A 7943-nucleotide genomic window follows, 5' to 3' on the forward strand; every position below is an offset into this window, starting at 1 on the left:
ATGCAAGACTAGGAACAGTAGCAGTGGCTATGCTGTGGCCCCAAACTTAAATGATTATAAATCACTAAAGTGAAACCAAGCTATTCTATCTGTCTTTCTTTTTTTTTTCCTGGAGCTGGGGACCGAACCCAGGGCCTTGTGCTTGCTAGGCAAGCGCTCTACCACTGAGCTAAATCCCCAACCCCCAAGCTATTCTATCTGTTCAAGTTTCTGCTTGAAGTAACATTTTGGAGAACCAGGAATCTCAGATATATAGCAAAATAGGTAAATGGGGAGTGAATTCTTCCAGAAACAGAGGCCTGGTCTTCAGCCCAGCTTTCCAGAGGTGTCTGGTAAGTCGGCCTATGAAAGTGATTAGATATGAGCTTACTACTTGGGAATAATTAAACTGACAATCATTTTAATTGGAGAATATACAAATTTGGGGAGCATATTTAAAATGCTCAGTAACTGGAATTCAATTAACAACATGATAGGTAAGATTTCCTATCTCCTACAGAAAGCACCTTGCTTTGTGAATATTTCATGATTTTTCATTAGCATATTTATTGTTAAGGTGTAAACAATGTTTCCAGAATACTGGAAAATAGCATTTTTCTGTAAAGTAACAATAGTGATCTCTTTTATTTGATTGCATTAATTATATTTAACCTTGTCTCAAAAGGATTCATTTTCTGTGGTTAATATTTCACCGTTCAAAAGCAACTTCTCATTTAAAGCACACAAGAAAAGAATAAAGAACAGTTGCCTGCCTCCAACAAATACAACATGTCATAACGTTTTCAAGATCTAAAGTGAGGGAGTGGTCACCAGAATCCAGGGCACAGAAAACTCAGGTTCTCTCAAATACAGGTATGTGCTGTGACCTAGCCTCCCATCACTGTTCTAAAATCCCTGAGAAATCACCTTAGTGTAGGGAAGACCTATTTTGGCTCACGCACAGGTGAAGAGATATACTGATAGGCAACAACTCTTTTGTTCCTGGGAACATCAAAGAAGAAAAGGCATTCTGGAGGAAGGCTGTGTTCTTCCCTGTGTCTGGAAGAAGGTAGATGAGCAGAGAGAACCCTGGTGTTGACATACGCTTCAGAGGCAGGTACCCAAATACTGTCTTCCACTGGATTCACTCCAAATATTTCCACCACATCCCAATAGTTCATCTAATAAGATGGCCTTTAATGTGGAAGCGTTTGACAGATAGTTAAGAATCTTATCATAAGACCAAATCCCCACTAACTAGTGCTGGACGCTCAGATAGCAAGATCACAATAAGTGCCCCTTCTCTGGAGATAATGCTTTGGAAGCTAACTGTCCTAAGCTATGGTGTTAATAGGTAATTTATGCCGTCCCTCTCTCTCCTCCTCTCTCTGTACATGACACTGAATATCCTGTTAGGTAATGTCCCTACAACTGCTGTGCATAGCTTACATGGCTAGGTATTTAAGTTTCTGCCTTCAGGAGTGAACTATTGCTGTTCCATAATTATTTTAATAGGGGCTTTTTTATGAAAGCCAAGCCACTCCTTGATTTATATGTGCGTCCTCGTATCATAAGATACCTTGAGCCATGATTGCAGCAAAATAAACACACTCATTGTACACAGTCCCTGGTTGTAGAATTTCCTGCTTCCTAAGTAATGAGTTAATCAAATGTCTACTGTATGTAAATTTTTTCATCTGAACTAGCCCACACATTAAAAAGAGCAATGTATATGAGGCATATGGGAAAGTAAAGTAAATTTTTGACGAGGTTGGCAAAAATTAGTAGTATTGGAGTCAGCGTGTCTATAGATATCCTCGTACACACATAGACATTGTGTGTAAAATATTGCTTCATAGCTTTAGCATTATCAAAGAAAACACAACATACAATTCAGTTTTATGCTGCATATACCATTATTTATATTTATTTAAATACAAATATCATCTTTCTTCTTTAAATGCAAGGAGGTAATTAGGTATAATTGATATGTTGGGGTTGCATTTAGCATCCTCTCTTTTTCCATTTGTACTCATCCCGGAGAAGCATGTTTATAGAGGAAATTGGATTCACTGTTTGCATAAACCAATATATTTAGCTGGCGACTGTGCAGCTCTAATTAACTCCTCTAACAATATAACCGAAATGAGGTCATTGAATTATTTTAGGAAGCAATTAGGGTGAATTTGATAAAAAAATTTTCCTTCTTGTAAACTTATTTAAAATTAAGGAAATGTATCCAAAGACTAGTGCAGACTATGCTGATGAGAAGTCATGGGGAGAACTGGAAGAATAACTGCTGTGCTGTATATTAAAAAAAAACACATTATGGAATTCCTCGTTTATTTTTCGGTGATAATGTATTTTTAATTTTCTATTTATCTCTTCATTATGAATTAGGAAAATAAAATATGGCTACTCACCTTTGCTGCTTCCATATGACTTAGTAATAGAACTCAGATTGTGGCAGATCACAAAGAAATGAAAAAAAACTGGTAGGACAGATCAGTGATTAGAGAAGCCAACATTCAACAGGTCTTTGTTCTAATTTCTTTGACCCACATGGTTTAAGGGACAAATTGATTTCTAAACCTGCACTAATGCCAAGCAAATTGTGTTAGGTGAGTACCCTCTCCTAATTAAAAAAATGTACAAAATATATATAGAGATAACAAGGAAAAAATGTAAAATCTATCCACCTCAGCCTAGTGGTGGTGACTCACACATTTAATCCCAGCACCCTGAAGAAACAGGCAGACAGATCTCTGTGAGTTAGGGACCAGCTTGGTTTAAAGAACTAGATCTAGGAGAGTCAAGGCTGCAAAAAGAAATCCTGTGTCTTAAAACAAAACAAAAGGAAAACACCAAAAATAACCCCCCCAAAAACCCAAAGAATAAATTAAATACCTCTATAGACATTATCGTATAATATATATGAATCTCTCTCTCTCTCTCTCTCTCTCTCTCTCTCTCTCTCTCTCTCTCTCTCTCTGTGTGTGTGTGTGTGTGCGCATGTGACTTCTATATGTTTATTAGAAAGTAAAATAATCTCACTATTATGTTTGAAATCACAACCAACAAACAAAAATTATCCATTGCCTTTATTCGCATTAGCCATGTGCTATCTGAAATAGTTCCACGTACAACAACATCACAAAATTTGAATACTGACCTAAAAGAGCTAAGCATAAAAAAAAGCCATTAAAGTATAGATATGGTTATTTGGGGCAATTTTAATCTTTGTTTTCAGGAGTCCAGTCCACAACATCAAAAGGAAATCAGTATAACACTGCCGTCCAATCAGCAAACACCAAACATCAAAGGGAAACCAGTACAGCAGTGCGGTCCAATCAGCAAACACCAAACATCAAAGGGAAACCAGTACAGCAGTGCGGTCCAATTAGCAAACACCAAACATCAAAGGGAAACCAGTACAGCAGTGCCGTCCAATCAGCAAACACCAAACATGAATCAGTAGCACCTGCTCAATCCAGAAAAATCCACAAGGCCGCTCCAAATTGGCACTCGGAATAGCTTGAGGTGGTTAGAAAGAGATGCCCCGAGGCTCAAATGTTTGAATAGTTCCCCAAATAGTGACACTGTTTGGGGAAGTTGGGGAACCTTTAGGAGATGAACCCTTCCTGAAGGAATTGGACAGTGTGGAATCTTTTGAGAGTTCTTAGTCAGATCTCTCCAAATCAGTGGTTCTCAACGTTACTAGTTCCCTTTAATACAGTATCTCATATCGTGATGAACCTCTAACCTCAAAAATTGGTTCTGTTTGCTACTTTTTAACTGCAATTTTGGTATTCTTATAAATCATGTTGTAAATGTCCAATCTAAAGAATATCCCAATGTAGTCAAAACCCACAGTTTGAAAACAATTGCTAAACATTGTCTCACACCGTGCTATTTGTGATTGAGGATATGCTCCATTACTTGTTATAGCCACTTGCTTACATGCTTCCCTTGTCGTTAATACTCTCTCAATATATATAACCACAAACTAAAGCAAACCCTGTCTTCCATAATTTGTTTTTGATCATGGTGCTTTAACGAAGCAAAAAAAAAAAAAGCAAGCTATTGAAATATACATTTTGTTCCTATTCATATGTTAAAAATATTTTCTTGATATCATTTCATATATATATATATAAATGCACACACACCATATATATATATATATATATATATGGTGTGTGTTTATATGAGTGTATGTACGTGTTTGTGTTTATAGGAGTGTGTTTGTGTGTGTTTGCATGTGTGTGTGTGTGTGTGTGTGTGTATGTAGGGGGTTGAACATGAAACTATACGTGCCCATGTTTGTTAGTGAAGAGTATTAGATCCCTTGGAACTAGTGTTACAGGTAGTTCATTTGATGGGAACCAAATTCAGACCTCTGTAAAAGCAGCAAGTATTCTTAAACACTGCACAATCTCTCCAGCCTCTTTCTTTGGAATTTGCAGGTGGATGTATTTCTTCAATATTGTTTTAAATCCTACATCTTTTTCTTTTATAAATTTCTCAAGAATCTTCACCAGCAGAGAGAATGGAAACAGGTGACCTCAGAAGGAAGGAGGTTGGGAAGACCCTTTAGAATGTGCCAGAGACCTGGGAAGTTAGAGACTCTCAGGACTCAAAGGGGGAATCCTAGATGAAAGATCCTACAGTGTGGAGAGGGAACTTATTGAATCCATCTCCAGCAGAAAGACAGGGCATCAAGTGAGGGATGGGGTTGTTATCCCACAGTCAAAGCTCTGGCCCGTAAATTTTCCTGTCTGAAAGAAATGCAGGGATAGAAATGGAGAAGAACCTGAGGAAAAGAAGATCTAGCAACAGGCCCAAATGTCAAGGGGAGGCTCCAAGACCTGACAACATTACTGAAGCTATGGGGTATTCACATAAAGGGACCTACCATGACTGCTCTCCAAAAGCCCAAACAAGCTGCTGAAAGAGTCAGATGCAGATATGTGCACCCAACCAATGAACAGAAGCTGCTGACCCCTCTGGTTGAATTAGGGAGAAGCTGGAGGAAGCTAAGGAGGAGGGCAACCCTGTAGGAGAACCAGCAGTCTCAATTAACCTGGCCCCTTGAGATCTTTTAGACACAGGATCACCAACCAGGCAGCTGAGGTGAGGCCTCCAACACATATACAGCAGAGGACTCCTGGGTCTGGGTTCAGTCAGAGAAGATGCAACTAACCCTCAAGAGTCTGGAGACCACAGGAAGTTTAGAGGTCTGGTGGGGTGGGTGGGGTGGGGACATCCTTGTGGAGATGGGAGGGGGGGTGTGGGAAGGCAGGGAGGAGGTATGGCATGTGGAACCTTTGGGGGTAGACCAGGAGGGGAATAAAATCTGGAGTGTGAAAGAAAATTAAAATAAAAGAAAGAAAAAGAAAATAAAAGCACAGTGAAGCTAATTGAATCATTTCAAAAGAAGATTCCCAGTGTGTGGGCAGCAACCCAAGTCTCCTGGCTAAATTCTTTCCTCTTAGTTGACTCTTCTGGCCATGGAGGTCAAGTACTGTCCTAAAAGAAAAATTGTGCCTGGCACAAGAAAGACCTTATTCAATACTGTCACAGGGTGGAAGGGACTTTGTATTCAACTCAGCTGGTACAAGGTTGGTAATGGTCTCTTTATTCTTTTATTTATAACCATTTTAATTATGTATTTATATGGTGCACAGCTAAAGAAGCAAGGGAACCCGTGGAAAAATACTCGTGAACTTGAAATGCGAGTTTGGTCAAGGTAATTAGGTCATCTCTGTTGACTAATTGACACACATCAACTTGGACTCTGCTGCTCCCTAGGGACTGAGGAAGGAGATGCTCTTTTCCCTTCATGATTATATTTCAAAAGAATGCCTCCCAGGTTCTTCAGAGTGAGAGTCAATCTCGGGTGACAGAAGATTTACATCTCAAAGGAGCAGGAAGAGAATTTACAATTATAAGTTTCCATAAGTAAATGTTCCAAGAAAAGAGGTTAGGAAGAATTCTAATATTTTCTTAAGCCAAGGGAAACTTTAAGGCCATCTTTGTCAGTAAAGGGTTTGAATATATTTGCACTTTTTAGTGCTACTTTCAGAAGGGAGGGATGGTAATGTGTGGTTGTTTCACATTTATTTTTTTATTTGTGACAAGTGACAGAAATTCAATTCTAATTAGCTTCTTATCTTCAGAGTTCAGGCCCAGTGGGATACGGATTTCCAGGATGTGGGTGCACCAGGACTTGAGTTTCCCTACTATCTATACTCACATAATTACCTTTGAACCTTGACTGCAGGCTGACCAGCTCCTCATTGTATGCTTACTCAGTTCTCTCTGGACAGTTGTTTTTCTTCTACATGGTGACTGATGAGAGAACAGAAAGGAAAAAGTTGGCTGTTGCATCTATTAACATGGTAGATACCAACTTCAGATTTCTCTGACGAGGGCAATGGTTCCCATCTCTCTCTTCCTCTCAAGGCTAGACCTTCAGGCTAGAAGAAAGATGACCCATTTCTACTGGAGAATAGGTTGTCAAATGCTTTTTATTTTTTTCTGTTTTTGTTATTTTTACTGTTTTTTTTGGTTTTATTGCTGTTGTTGTTGTTATTATTGTTTAAGGCAGGGTTTCTTTACATAGTCCTGGATGTCTCAGAATTCACTCCGCATATCAGACTAGCCTCAGACCCACAGAGTTCTTTCGGCCTCTGCCTCCTGAGTACTGGATGTTTGCTGAGGTGTGTGCCACCACCACCTGATAGATCCCATAATACTTTGAAATCCTGTGCTCCTGCACTTAATATTCCCCTCACTCCCTTTCTCAGAATGCAGATTCTTTACCCCACAATAAAACCCCAATTTATTAATCTACAGCTAAATCTAGACTAACTTTCTTGATATGAAAGGAATTACTTTGGTTCCTTTGATTGTTGGCATTGTTAATGTGTTTTCATTTTCAAATCTTGCTGATATAAATTAAAGTTCTGGGACTCAATATGCATGAGCATCTTAAGTGATTATTCTGAAATTAAGTAATAACCTGATTAAAACATAAATGAGGATGGAGAGCTTAAACTGTTACTGGTCCAGAGCCAACTGAAATTTTTCTCGAGCTCTCATATTCCTCTTAATAGCTTTCTATTGCCTACTTCTGTACCACACCTAACATCTATCACTATGACATGAAATGTTTAGATCTATTAACTTACCTAATCACCAACTACCACTCAGTCCAAAGCTATGAATGTCATCAGCATATAAGAACCTATTCCAGACATTTCTGTGCAATACTGTAACTGACCTAACTGGTCTAAGGAGCCATTTTCTTGAAAAGCGTCTTTTTTTTCCTCTAAGAAAACTTTCTGCAACTGTTGCTATATTGGAACAAAAAGAGGAAAGTAACATAAATCTTTGTTTCTGGGTCATAGTTAACTATATTTCCCTACAGAAAGAACAATCTTATCAATTTTTACATGCTATCTATTCTTATAGATCATTATTCTTCACTAAATGGATGTCCATAGGATTAGGTACAATTGAGAGAAAAGCAACATCTTCTGAGGAAGAAAGGGACCAGTGAAAAAATCACTAGATCCCAAGGTATACAATATATACAGAGTCCTAAGAAGGGGACCACTAGCTGGTCCAATAAAACAAGAGAGAAGTTGGGCCAATGGTCAACAATCTATGTTACCCTGATGATTAAGATTCTAGCCTGTATGCAGGAATTAATTATAACCTTCATCAAAGATTTAGAAAAACATGGAAGAATCACAAACTTATAGGTCAAAGCTACAAAAGTCTGTTTTTTTCAGGTAATCTTGTTTATTGGATTTTTTTATTTACATTTCAAATGTTATCCCCTTTCCCGGTTTCCCATCCATAAACTGCCTATGCCATCTGCCCTCCCCCTTCTTCTAAAAGTCTTCATATGCACTCCATTATTTGCAAGGGAGGTAATTGAACTATTAACGGAGGTA

The sequence above is a fragment of the Rattus norvegicus genome, chromosome 1 (genome assembly GCF_021556685.1).
Source record: "Rattus norvegicus strain SHRSP/BbbUtx chromosome 1, alternate assembly SHRSP_T2T, whole genome shotgun sequence".
NCBI lineage: Eukaryota > Metazoa > Chordata > Mammalia > Rodentia > Muridae > Rattus > Rattus norvegicus.